This window comes from Protopterus annectens, chromosome 3.part1 (genome assembly GCF_019279795.1).
Source record: "Protopterus annectens isolate FY-2018-M chromosome 3.part1, PAN1.0, whole genome shotgun sequence".
NCBI lineage: Eukaryota > Metazoa > Chordata > Ceratodontiformes > Protopteridae > Protopterus > Protopterus annectens.
This window is the reverse complement of record NC_056732.1, coordinates 1,625,848,581-1,625,863,898: the sequence shown is the minus strand read 5'-3', so window position 1 is coordinate 1,625,863,898 and position 15,318 is coordinate 1,625,848,581. Positions and strand designations below refer to the sequence as shown.

The 15,318-nt window shown below is 38.7% G+C and overlaps 1 pseudogene; it reads left to right on the top strand.

Moving 5' to 3' along the window:
• The first annotated feature begins 14,369 nt into the window (after nucleotides 1-14,369).
• On the top strand, nucleotides 14,370-14,573 carry LOC122798979 (annotated as a pseudogene).
• Nucleotides 14,574-15,318: the final 745 nt, after the last annotated feature.

Genomic DNA, 15,318 nt, shown 5'->3' with positions numbered 1-15,318 from the left:
TGATGCCCTGCTTGCTAAGTAGAGATCCCCTTTTTCCCAAGCTCATCTGCAAAGCTGCATTCACTGTCTTCCAACCAGATTCTCATATCCTCAGGCAAAGTACTAAGGGCTTGCTCCCTCACCAAAAGTTCTGCCAGCCTTTGAAAAGTGGTGACTTGACACCTACTCATCCACATATGAAAATAAGTGCTTAGTTCAGCAATATAATTACATACACTTTAATCTGCCTTGCGTCTATGTTCACAAAACTTTTTTTCTGAAAGCTTCAGGTGTTAACTTAAAACATTCCAATAAACACTTTTTAACTGTAGCTTAGTTTAAGCAATTGGTATCAGACAATTTAGAAACAGCATTTACAGGTTTACCGTAGAGTAAGGGTGTCAAGAACTGCACCCAGAGCCCTTGTTCAGGATTATACTGTTTACTTACCCTTTCAAATATATGAATAGAATTATCAAAATTATCACCCTCTGTACATTGCGGAAGAAATTTACTGACCTTTATTGCTTCTGGGGTTCAGCTGTTCCCTTCCCCGTTACCTCTGTGACCCAGGGGAAGAGTCAGCATCTCCCTCTCATGTTGATGTTGCTTCTCCTTTTCTTCAGCCTCCAAATGCCACAGTCTTTGATGATTCTAGTTTCAAATGTTTGGCCACCACTTCAAGTGTCTTAACTCCAGATGGATTTTTAAGTCCTCTGAGGAAAAGTTGAACTGTTCTGTTTCTGAGAGTTGTACATCCTGAATGCCAGACTAGTTGTCTTCTTGGTTGCTGGTCTGTGCTGCAGCTGTGATTAAGTCTGCAATTATTTCCCCTTTAGTCAGTTTGGCATGCACCAGTCCTTTGGCTTGGCACATCTCAGTTAACTAGTTCCTTGTCAGCTTGCCATAATCCTCTGCTGACATCCTTGCCTGCTCTCTCTGAGTAACTCAGCTAACAAAAATAAATAAATAAAACAATTGTGATATGAAGCTCTGAATGTTCACTTTGTGGCTGCTTGAGAGTACACCATTTTTTAGTGACAACTGCTTACAGATTACAGGAGTTCAATTTATATCTCATCACTACTCTCCAATATATGACATTCCCAAGCTGGGTCAGTAATCAAGGAGCTTGAATCCTCACCACTGACACTGGAGAGGGACATGAACTTGGAATACAATAGGATACACTCAATATTTCCAGATGCAGCTCTCTGCACCAAGCACAATTTCCCTTAAGAGCACACAGGGAACACACTCAGCCCATGGTCTGGATTTCTCTACATCTGTTTCCCTCCAGGTCCCCAGTAAGACTCCCAACTGTTACAGCCATAGGGTTAGGTCCTCAGCCAAGTGTTCAAGCCAAGTCCTGCAGCATCCTGTCTGTGAACCCAGTGCTTTATGTCCCTGCCCCAGGTAGTATGTACATACATACATACATACATACATACATACACACTTTGAGATTTAATTTTCATACACACACATGCACCTGGGAAACACTGGCACAAATTACCCGCTCTACCAACTTTGTCCAGACTATATGGTAGATTCACTGCCACCAGTCAGTTACTATAAATCTCTTAAAAGTGTACCCAGTTATGCTGAGTGAAGTTAATATTAATACAAATGGTAATGTTGGTCAAACAGCAAGGCTTTCAGGAGTGCCTAGAATTATCACCAAATAAATATGTGCAAATACTCTCAAAGCTTAAATATTTTCTAAAAAGGACCAGCCACAATGAAAAGTGTAAATATATTTAATAAGAAATAATAAAAGGACAAGAAAATACTAAATATATATTTACAGTAAACCACAGAGTTCAAATCACAGGAAATATTGAAAATAGCATTGATGGACAGACTCATACAAATAAAGAAAAACAATCTCTAAACTAAGCTTCACTATATTCCAGACCTACCATCTCTGGTTGTATTCAGCAATGTGGGGTACAATTTTAATGGTTTAACAGCTCATTTCCATTTCCATTATTTTTCTAAATGTAAGCTAGCTGGTTAACCTCTGCTGTCCCAGTATCCAGTATTAAAACATATACATTTAATTCAGTTACATTAATACATGCACGTTTTTTTTTTCATTCCATCAGGATGCACTGTTGATACATTTTCACACAAACAAACTTCACAAATACATTTTTAGCAGAAGCATCTGTAAAAATCAGTTTGATATGTAAATGACATATAATTATTTACAAAATTCTAGCTAGCTATGTTGGCACAAGTCCTACATCCACTGCCCTACTTCTCCTGGCATGGCTGGCAGTACCTCCTATCGCCACACCTGCTCCATTTTATTTTCTGTTTTAAAAAACTGCATGGCCTGGTGCTTTTGTTTTGTATAAGAGGTGGACACTTAAATTACCTAGGCTGCACATTTAGCATGTTTTTTCATTGATTGCATTCTCTCTTGAGTGATACTTAAATACTCAGTGAAATTCTGGGTCTTTGTTTTTGTCTGAAAACATTAGAAGCTTGCATAAACTAAAACATTGCTAGCAATCCCCCGCTGGGTGAGAAAACCTATATATTTTTTCTGTGACTGACAGAGCTGCTTTCTGATATATGCTCCATTTTGTTTTCTGCATTAAGAAATCTGCTTGGCCTGGTGTTTTTGTTCTATGAGAGAGATGGACACTCAAATTATCTAAACTACACATTTTACACATTTTTTCATTGGCTGAGTTCTCTTCTGAGTAATACTTAAATTCTCAATGAAATTCTTGGCCTTTGTCTGAAAAGATTTGAAGCCTGCATAAATTAAAGCACTGCTGGTCGTTCTTTGCTGTGTTGCCCACCCAGCTTCCCCTTTGTTGATCTACTTTTTAAACTTGGTGATTTTAAGCTGTCCACCCCCTACTGTAAATTGAGCTTAATAAAGTCCTCCATTCTACACTGCTGATGATATTCTGAATTATTTATTTGCCATTCGTTATGCTTATATTGAAAAAGTGCACATTGCCTCCCATTATCTGTCTACTTGATCTCACGTATTATCTAGCTAGCTGTTAGATAAAGTAGTGTATTTTTACACTCTAGCAAACAATTGTTTTTACATCAAAAGAGGAGGTAGCCTGGTCTGTTTAGGTTGAGGAAACACTTGAGATTTCTGAATATAATTTTATTGGCTGTAGGGTTTATTAATCAGCTTATTTTATTTTTTTATTGCCTTTATACATTTTGTACAATTGAGTGCCTCATGGCTCATTTATTCAAAGCAAAGTACTTTTACACTTTTATAAGCTGTTTAAAGTACACTGCTCTATCTATATTTTTAAATTTGTTTGTGGTAGCATTTCACTCCAGACACTCCTTTATTGTACTTATGCACTGTGAGTACTGGGATTGTTCATCTAGTTGAAGTAGGTGTTTACCTGTTCTATCTGAACTGGGAAACACACAAAAGGGGTCTAAGTATTTTTTGCACTTCTCTGCACTTGATTTGGACTGTTCTGATACCTAGATAGGATAGACTAAATTTAGATCTACTGAATCTAGCCTGTTATTGGCACACTTGAGAAGTAAACTAGTCATGCAACATTAAGAAGGGCTCCCCTGCTCAATTGTGGGAGAAACGTGTGGATCCAGCCTTGTCTGAGCTGAGGATTGCTGGAGGAAGGTTCATTGCGTGCTCTCCTATTAGCAGATTAGCTTAAATGTGTTTTAATTTTATCTGTATTTAAGTCTCACATTTGTGCATGGCAGCGCATTATATAATAGGGATTATCAGTGTCCAGTATAGATGCAAATGCCTTGAAACTAACATTTTCCATAGGCACCTGTCAGTGTAACCCTCCCAGGCTTCCCTACTGCACTACAGGTGCACTGAACAGTGTTGCCACACTTATCATCCATAGCCTTCAATAGAACAAGCACCTTTGTTAGTTCTAAAACAGAAACAGGTCAGACTAGCCCACTCCCTTCCCTGATAGTACATACTGTAAAAACCTCCTATAAGGATGGGCAGTTTCCCATCATTTCTCCGGCCAGCCTGATAGGCATGGACATCCTGAGGCAATGTAGTAATTGCCTTATGTGTACTGACAACTACTTACTCCCTAAAACAAATACCCTATGTGAGAGATGTAATTATACTATGAAATTGAAATAAATTCTGTCACATAACAAACCAGATATCAAACATGTTGTCAGCACAAACACTTCACCTCTCACACAAAATGAGGTCATGACATATAAACTCACATACACAGAGGTACTCACTAGAAGCCTACCAAAAGATCAGAGACCTCCAAATGTAAACTACTTGCACACACTGCTATGCAAATAGAAACCACTGCACATAATAACACATACACCAGTGTCTCAGCAAATAAGCACCCGAGGTAAAACACCTCAAAACCTAATGTCCTGGTCATAGGTGACTTCATAGTGAGACACACAGATGTACTGCTCACCAGGCTGGACAAGAAGAAGGTCATGGTCAGCTGCCTGTCAGGTGCCAGGATCCATCAAATCACACATGCACTCAAGTCACTCAACAACAAGTACCATTATGACTCTGTCATGGTTCGTGTTGCAGTGAATGACTTGAGACATGCCTCTCTGGACTATATGAAGAGAGATATGACTGAACTCTTAGATTATGTGTCCCCAGGCAGGTATGTCCCTAGCTCTAAGCAGCATTCTACCTTCACCCAGGATGATGCCACAATATAAACAAAAAATGATTGCCTTCAAATATTGGCTTAGCTTCTGGTGTCAGTACAGGGGGATCCAGTATCTGTCTCTTTCAGTCTGGGAGGACATGGTTGACAGGTCATGGTGCTTTGCCAGAAATGGTTTGCACCTGCTTCCTCTAAGCATTCGAATACTGGCAAAAGTGTTTGCCTCCCCATAGTGCCTTTTTAGGCAATGTCAAAACAACAGAATTTCTGATGTAACAAAATCCACTTGAGACAAATTCAAGGTTCTGCTGCTTAATTTTAGGAGTCTAAACATGAAACTACACTCCATGGAAGCACTCCTCACTTTGGAAGATGCTGACATCTGTGCAGTCACTGAAACATAGTTCAAGGATGTGGAGAGCACCCCAACCGTGCAAGGCTACAAAGCTTTCCACATGTTCAGAATCAAAAGTGAAGGTGTAGCCATCTTCATTAAAGCCAAGTACACCTTGAGACTGGTCAAACAGTATGACTCTCTTGAACTACTCCTTGTCCAATTAACTATAGGTAAAATTCCCTACCACATCATTGCTAGCTATAGGTCCCCCACCATGAGCCAAGAAAATCACACAACCTACCTGGAGTTACTGGAGTCACTCACCGTAAAGCCCAACACCTTATTCAATGGAGAGTTCAACTATCCTTCCATTGACTGGGTGACATACATGAGCACAAAAATGCTCAGCCAGAGGTTCCCTGACTTTGTCAGTACAAATGCTCTGGAAGAGGTAGTCTGCACCCCCACAAGGGGATCAAATGTCCTAGGCATAGTACTCACCAACATGGGGAGGGGGTCACTGCACTCCCCACTGTGTGATGGTAAAGTCGGACCATAAATCAGTCTTGTTCAAAGTAACTACTGAACCTGCCACCACCTCAGGAGCACAAAAACTATTCCAAGGCAAACTACAGCCTACTAAGCAATAGTATAAAACATTTTATATCCCCTCAATCACAGACAACAATAACTCCTATGCAAAGGTGTACACAAATGTCCTGTAGAAACACTTAAGCAACTGTATAGACTTGGCTGTGCCTGACCAGATTAAAACCAGGTCATCCCAAAAAAAAAAGCCACCCCAGTGGACCTCAAGTATAAACATGCTATATAACAAAAGGAAGAAACTGATGTCTAAAAACAAGAGGGAACTGACTCAGCAGAGGAAAAATTCCCTCCACAGCCTGAACAAGCAAATCAGAAATCTTGCAAAGTCCTCTAAAGCTAATTATGAAGCTAAACTAGCATCCCTAGCTAAGGATAATTATAAGGCATTCTTTATCTACATCTGAAATCTAAAAGGGAATGCCCAGCTATGCGCCAAACTGGTAGTATATGGTACCAATCATTCTATACTGGAGGAAATTGCCAACCTACTAGCTGACAGATTTGGTGCAAACTTCACCCCCCCTGTCCCCACCAACCATACCCCAAAGCATACCTGACACCAGTCCTCTGCCTAGTATTTCTAGAGATCAGGTCATATCTGCTCTCTCCAAGGCCAAAAACACAGCCTCAGTGGGACCAGATAACATCCCAGGTTGCTTATTAAGCAATCTAAAGCAGGACCTAGCAGACCCACTTGGCATTCTTTTTAACTATAGATTGAGAAGTAGCTTTGTTCCAGCAGAGTGGAGAACAGCAATAGTAAACCCCTTCTACAAGGGGGGCCATCAACTGACCCTGGGATATATAGACCCATAAGTATAAGCAGACTCATCTTCAAGGTCAAGGAAAATATCATCATGGACCTTATCAACAAGGGCATAGGCAACCTACCAGACTCTAGACTCAACCCAATTTGGCTTCAGTAAGGGTAGATCATGCTTAAACATAGTAGATTTTTTGAGAGAGTCACCAAAGCCCTGGTGAAAGTAATACAGTGCATACTACCTATCTTGACCTAACCAAGGCTTTTGACACAATTCTCTACTCAGGTATTATTGAGAAACTCTTCCCAGCTTGGGATTAACCCTTACATCACTAGATAGGTAGCCAGCTGGCTCACTGACAGAACACATACTATCAAAGTTGGTGACTCCACATCTACCAGTAGACCAGTCACCAGTGGTGTAACACAAGGATCTGTGTTGGGCCCGTTACAGTTTGGAATCTATTTCTCAAAAATCCAGACTAAAGAAGATGGACTTTGGCTTACCATGTTCACTAATAATTGCAAATTGGGTGCAATCATTGAGTTCCCCAATGATGTTAACATATTGCAGAAGGGGATAACACAGACAAATGACTGGTGCCAAAGCCACAGTCTAAAACTAAATGCAAAAAAGTGCATTATTATACCCTTTGGCAAAATGAAATTCCCTACTAATTACAATATTGACAGCATCGTCCCTAAGTTCAAACGCAGTGGTGCAAGATCTGGGAACACAGCTAGATAGCAATCTGAACTTCGACCACCAAGTTTCCACAGTGGTAAGGAAAGCCTTCTATGTTGCACATCTCATAAGTAAGGGCATCACATCCAGGTTTAAGGATGTTAAAACTCCACTGTACTCAACCCTCAGACCATTAATAGAGTGCAATGCTCCTGCATGCACCTCACCAGACACCTGCAGCAGCTGGAGAGACCACAGAGATTTTCACCAAAAAAATATAAGTCTCCAAACCATGACTTACATGGATAGACTGAAATCCCTGCCACTGTACTTTTTATCATATAGGCTGCTGAAGGCGACTTGTGCTTGAATTACAGGGCAGTCTCTGAGCCTGGCCTGATGGATATGCTGCATGTCCATAAGTCAAATGGCACAAGAGTCACTCGCTCTAGGGATCTTAATCTACCCTGTGACATTAACAGGACATGCTGGAGAGACAGCTACATCTCCCAGAGATTGCCACTACTCTGGAATAAACTTCAAATTCACATGAAGCAGAGCTCCTCACTGACCTTATTAAAGTGCAACCTGGAAAATGGATGGGAGACCGCAACTTAACCCCAGGGGTGGCATCCATGTCCCTCGTGGACATGGGTAGTCGATGTTTATCATAGACTCACTGTGTGAATTACATCCATCTAAACAAGGACAATTGAGGCAACTCAGGATTAACATGGCTAGGCTTGTAAGAGCTATAGGGCTGCTAGCCTAGTAAAACCCTATGAACCTATGAACATTGTACTTAATGCCATACTAAGTAAATTAATGATACCATTAATTTTCTTTTACAGCATATATATATATATATATATATATATATATATATATATATATATATATATATATATATACATACACACACACACACACACACACACACACACACATATATATATATATATATATATATATATACTGTATATACATGCACACACACACACACATATATATATATATATATATATATATATATATATATATATATATATATATATATATATATATTCACTTTATAATCTCAAAATACTGAATCCCAAAACCCCAAAACCGCGAAACACAAAAATCACGCACATAAACACACCATACACCACACAACACATACATCATCCAACCCAAACCACAACAAACAAAACACAACAAATGCAAAAATACAAACAAATCCCCACATCCCCCTACTTATATATATTAACTCCAAGATCGCACAAACAGGAAAAGACAGCAAACTCACACCCAGACATTTCACAGTCCCTCGCACATAGACACACACATCACACATATACAAACACCAACACATACAACACTTACACACTCATACTTTCCCTTACCTACCCTGACCCACACGTACAACTTACAAACACGCTCACATACATTCAAACTCCCACCCAAAACCTTTCAAAATAGTTACTTACTTTAAATCGCACCTACATCCAAACATGACACCATACACCATCCACAAAAAACACCAGACATAACGAAGAGTAAAGCCATAACTGCAAATTCAAAATGTTTGAATTTGTGATTATGCACTTTCGCTATTTTAAAAATTCCACTTTATAATCTCAAGATACTTAAATTCGAAATTTCAGTATTTTGAGATTATAAAGTGTAACCATATTTACATACACATATATATTACATATTAACATTAAAAATGTCCTGTATCTTTTCAACTGACTGTAACATGTTTAAGTAGTAGTTTCAGTAGACTGTCTAAAACTTTAGATATATTTTTCAGTCATATACCCATAAGTTGACATGATTGGCTTACCTTTCCACTCTTTAATATATTCCCCTTAAGGCTAGCACTGAAAAAATGCTAGGGGCTTGTACCCAAGGGAAAGGTCAATCAGTGACAGTGTAGACAAAGAGGCTACCAAGGTGCAACATACTTTCCAAATTATGCAGGTAAGCTCATCAGGGCAAAATCAGATTCATGGCTCTTCAATTTGGTTATGCAACTGGCTTTTTGACTACTGCCACTGTGGCAGCAGGACTGGGACTTGTTAAGCAAGTGACTAGAAAAGAAATGTTGTTTTGATAAGGCCGTGCAAATTGGTTGTGCCATGGCACGTGCCCCTTGTGAAAATCTCAGTGCAGTTGAAATCTTCAATCACTGGACCTATCCCAGTTTAATTTTGTCAAGGGCAGGTCATTCCTACTAAACTTAGACTTTTTTGAGAAGGTCATTAGAGCCATGGACAAGGACAAAATGGTATATATTGTCTACCTTAACCTGGCAAAGGCATTTGACACCATACTTCACTCTGATATTGTAGACAAACTCACAGATTTAGGCTTACATCAGTGTGTCACCCTATGGATAATAAAATGGCTCACAGATAGGACACATGAAGTTAGGGTAGTGGAATTCACCTTCACCAAGAGGCTTGTTACTAGTGATGTTGTACAGGGCTCGGTACTGGGACCTCTCCCATTTCAATATACTTCTCTGAAGTCAAGGCAAATGTGGATGGTCTTTGCCTGACCAAATTTGCTGATGAATACAAGTTGGGTGCAATCACTGAATTCCTCAAAGATACAGACATGCTCCAGGAGGGTCTGACATAGACAAATAACTGGTGCCAGATCCATGGCCTATAACTTAATGCAAAAAAATACATAAATATACCCTTTGGGAAGATGACTACCCCTGCAAATTACAACACCGGTAACACTCTCCTAAGAGAAGACTCAGTGGTAAGGGAGCTGGGAACTCAAGTTCACAGTAACCTAAACTTTGATCACCATGTGTCTATGATGGTGAGAAAATCCTTCTATGTGGCATAACTTATAAGTAAAGGGATAGCATCCATATTTAAGGAGATCATAGCCCCACTAAATTCAGCCCTCATTAGACCAGTTGTGAAGATAGGTGAAGGCTGTCAGCCTAGCCAGATAGAATTTTGTAGATAATTCTGTCATTTGTAAATATTAACATAAGCCACAGGCTTGTTCTCTCAAATAGGAAAAAATTATGTTAAATGTGTAACTGCAAAAATGTAACAACAGTGCACTCTGCTGTAACAAAGCTGACAAGTCAATTCTTTGATGTCAAAACTTGGAGCTGATATGTCTGGATGAAGGAATTCTGCCTATTGTTTTGAGGCCAGAGTTAATGGCTAGAATTTGCATGTATAATTTCTTTTATTGCTCTGGTTCCCAGCTGCAAGATCAAAGGGGCTATTAACCTCTGAGAGTCTGTTAGCCTGGGAACCAGAAAGAAATGATGTAATCTGAAACAAACCAGTGGTGCTGTGTTATCAATTTAAGGACAGAAGGAATAAGAGCATTAGAGCATTTGTCTTGAGAACATCCATCATCACCAGCACTGTCCTGTGTCTATATGTAAGTAGGATATTAGACTTTAGTGTGTCTCTTAGAAATAGCTAGGAATTAGGAAGATTAGACTAAGTGCTTTTCTGTGATGTCAGAACTTTCTACTGTATTATTTTAAACATTTCTCTGTAATCTATGAACTCTTGACTAGCACTGTGTAGTAAGAAGTATTGTCTTGTGTTTTTATTATTTATTATTAAATATTTTAAACCTTTCAACTGTAGCTGTTTTGTGTAGAGATAATTTAAGCTCTAAGAGTACATTGCATGTATATAGTGATACTGTACCAAGTCACTCCAAATAAGCTTTCCTGTTCAGTCACACTTACAATTTGGATAATAATATTGCACAGTAATAATTGGATACCATTTAATAAGGGCCTTTGAGTAGCTGATAAATATTAGCTGGGTGGTGGCAGTGATTTCTACCATATAGTCTGGGTAAATGGGGCACAGCTGGAGAACCTGTGCCAGCCTTCCCCAGGGGTGTCTGTGTGGTTGTATATAACTCTTATCTCAAAGTGTGTGTGTGTGTGTGTGTGTGTGTGTGTGTGTGTGTCAGCTACTTGGACAGGGGCAAGAAGCACTGGTCAGACAGAGATGGTGCTGGAGGTTTTAGCTTTCCCACTAGGCTGAGATCTGGACTCTATAGCTGTGCCAGTGGGGAGTCTTATTGGGGACCTGGAGAGAAATGGAGAAACCAGCCCCAGACTGACTGTGATCTGTGTGCTCTTAAGGGAAATTGTACTTTACTGTGTGTGTATTTATTACCCCTTTTCCCTATATGGATGCCCCTCAGTGGTGTTAGTGGTGAGGATTGAGGCTCCTTGATTGCTGGGCCAGTGCACGGGCATCACACCAGTAATCAAGTACAATGCACCCATCAGCATGTGCCTGACCAGGCATCTGCAACAGCTTCAATGGACACAGAGGTTCCTCACTAAAAGAATACAGAATGTAAATAACATGTCCTGTATGGACCGCCTCAAAGCCTTGCCCCTGTACTTGGTCTTCTGCAGACTATTGAGGGGTGATCTATGCCTAACCTACAAGGCATTCTCCAATCCAGCCCTGATGGATCTGCTACACATTCACAAAACAAACAGCACTAGTATTACCTTATCTAAGGATCTAAACCTTGTCTGTGATATAAGCAAAACATGTTGGAGGGAGAGGTATGTGTCTCAGACAGGATACCTTCTCTGGAACAGACTCCCTATTCATGTGCAATAGAGCTCTTCCCTAAACCTGTTCATATGCAGTTTGGACCAATGGATGGAAAATCACATATTCAACCCTGGCTTGTCACTTGTGGCCCTTATGGACAGGGGCAGTTTGGAGATGCGTACACCAAAGTTTTCTAGCCATGGGCATTGATAACTGGGAAAATCGGGACATGAATGGCTTGGCTTAAAAAGGCTCTAGGGCTGTTATCCTAGTAACCTCCCATTATCCTATGATCCTATTGGAGAAAGTAGGGAAAGTAGAGGAAAACTGGCATAAAAACAAAAGGAGAGGAAATACTCACAGAAGACAGATAAAGTATGGAAGACAACAAAGGAATAAAAATAAAGACTGATGACATAAATGTACCTGACAGACAGAAAATAGGGGGTACTAAATGAACATGGGAAAAGCTAAAGGAAAAGACGATGAAGAATCTGAACAGAGATATTTGCAGAAATAGAAAAGCTAAAATAGGGCTCATGTTGGGGGGGGGCAGTGAGATTAGTCAGATTTTAGATGAATTTTAGAAAACAATAAGAAAGGAAATAAGGGTGTATTATCATGGAACATTAACCAGTTCAAGGGAATTTCCATCTTTAATTGGGGGGGGGGGGCAAGATTCATCTTAACCCCCAAGGAGTAGAAAAATCTGATGGAACTTAGGGTCCATCTAAATTACCAGGGCAAATGCCAAGATCATGGCAGACATATCAGCAAAAATACAGAAGACTAGAGTAATCATGCTGAGGGTAAGTGGGAAGAGACAAGCAGGATATGTGCAAGGAAAATAAACAAAAGGCGAAAGAGGCAGGAGTGAGACCATATGACATAAAGAGGCATTCATATTTGATGAATGGGAACATCCCTGAAACTGCATAAAATCTAATGGCAGCAAATTATAATGTTATGACCTAACAATGACATTATTGAAGAACATGTGGTTGTAAACATTTTCTCTTAATCAAAATGACTTCTATTCCAGTATATGTAAGCCTTTATAAGTACATCAATATTCTTTAGAAATCATTTTAGAAAGGATGGGAAGTAATTCTAAAGGAATAATTTTCACAGGCAATTACAGACAAAGCTAAAAGTATCATCGACTCTGTCAAACTTTCCCACATGATGTTTCTTAATTTGGAAGCATCTGTAACTTTTTAACCCAAAAAGGGCAGGCCAAGATAATGGCTACAAGTGAAAGCATATGATAAAGTTATATTAATAAATATTATTGATAATCACAAGAGAATACAGAGAAATAATTTGTTGAGTGAATAATAAGTTAGGGTAAAACTATAAGAGTGATATTCACTTTGTTGTAGTAGCTATGCAGCAAGAAACCTAGTACCATCAATGATGTCAGTTTTATCTTTTACTCAAAAAGCATTTTCTGAAAAAGAACTGAAAGAATATGCTTGATTTAATTATATCAAACATAACTCACAAATTAAATAAATAAATAATGATGTAACTAATTCATTCATTCATTCCCAGATGGTGAAATCAAGAAACAATTTAATACTGATGAGTAACTGGTTAGAGGGAGCAGGTTCATGCAAATATGAATAAGAGTGTCAAACATGAAAAGTAAGAAAAAAAGTCTTACTGAGGAAAGATTTTGTTTGAGGCCAGAGAGTCTAGTTTTTCCATGGCTGCAGTCCGAAAGCACACAGGTGACTACAGTAATTGTCTTTGATATACAACTATTGCATTGCAAGTTTATTCAGACTGAAATGAGCTATTTACACTCATACCAACTCTTAGATTTTTAACAAAAATATCAATTGCACCTGTTCCTCTGCTCCTTAATAAAGCAATATGACTTATTTGCTAGCTAAATTTATGACATTCCTTCAATTTCACTCTTGCTAACATACTCATGTTCCATCACTTTATTTAGTATCAGCTGCTTTACTCTTATTTATCTGTGAGCTCTCATGATGCATTCAGGGAGATAACAATGAACTCTAAAACAGTCACTAGGAACATTTTCAACAGTATATATAAATTTGTTCCTTTTCTTATCAAATGCAATTCATTTTCAAAAAAGGCACTTTCAAGTGTCCCAGAAGTGTTCTCACTATGTTTTTTTTTCTTTTCTATAATAAGCTAGAGTTGCAGTGGTCTCTCTTGTATATTTCTGAATGTTATGTTATTCTGTGTGAATCTGAGCATTCTGCACCATTGTGTCTTATTTTAATGTGTCATGGGCACTAAAATGAAAACACTTACAAGATATCTTGAGATTTTTTTTCAGATTTTACACACTTACATTCTACATGCCATCAATATTTAAATTTTACATTGTTTGTTTCAGTATATTATATTATAATAATCATATTTCTAAGACACCACTTCCTTGTTGCTAACCCCCAAAATTTCAGATTTTTTTCAGTTCCTTCCAACATTTTAGATAAGTTCTAAAAGTGATATAAGTTCCAGTAGCATAAATACACAAATGCTGATAGGACACTATGGCCTGTAAGCTCTACTATTTCCCTTCTTCCTACCACATACATTCCAAGTCCTACCTTTACAGCATTTTATTGTTTTCACCTTGTTATAAGACTGGATTTGCATCAACCTTATGCATCACTTAATGTTTTTACTGTTCATTATACTATTGGTTATTTGAGAAGGCTTTTTATTCATCAACTACCCTTCTGTGAAAGAAAGCTTCCCTGAGTCTTTTATAGTGGCCCATCTTTTAGCTTCAGTTTACATTCTCTTATTCACTTTTCTGCCTTTTGGCTCAGATCATGTCTAGTATCTTTTCATATAAGTTTAATATCTGACATGTCCCTGATCTGGTGCAGGGGACCATGTATTAAACTGATTTTTGGAATAGGGAAGATGGAATGTGAGCTTGCTCCATCCACTATACACATCTATCTACCTGATATTGCAGTATTTACTGGCAGTTGGTGCAGAGTTTAAAGCTGCAAGCTTTAGTTCCTGAAGCACAGAATTTGATTCCCTTCATCCTAATTTGCTTACTGTGTGACCTTCAGCAAGTCACGTAACCAAGCAGTGCTCCCAAGTTGCCCATGATAAAAAACTGTATGGCCAGTGGTCCTACCTGATTTACTCTTCTCATATATCACTTGCAAAAAAAAAAACAAAAAAAAAAACACACGATACTCAGTTGTAGACTTAGCACCATTTATTTTTCCTTTTTTGGATGGCCTCTGCCTTGTGTCCTTAGAAGATGAGGTTTTCAAAAATGTGCACAATGCTATAGATGGGTGTGCAGCTCCTACCAACTGTATGTACAGTGGAATGATCATTTCTTATTTACTACCAGTAACATCTTTCCATGTGTGCCTCATTCTTTGCTAAGATTTTTGTTACATGCGCATATTCCTTACTCAGTATTTGCATTATTTTGCATCGTTTCCCTTGAACTGAAGCTGATAGTCTATAAATGTTTCTAGATACACACAATACAGTACATATCTTACATTGCTGTTCTAACACAATTCATCACAAAGTAAGGTTCATAGGTTCATACAAGGCAATTAATTGGATACATCATCTACATACCTATCAACCTCTTAGCACAAGAAATCTGGACAAAGTCTAACATAATGGGGGAACAAAGGCACAAAAATATGGAAAGATGTTATATATTACTCTTATAAAACTTAGAAAGTTGCTAGAATAACTTGATTTGCGTTGTC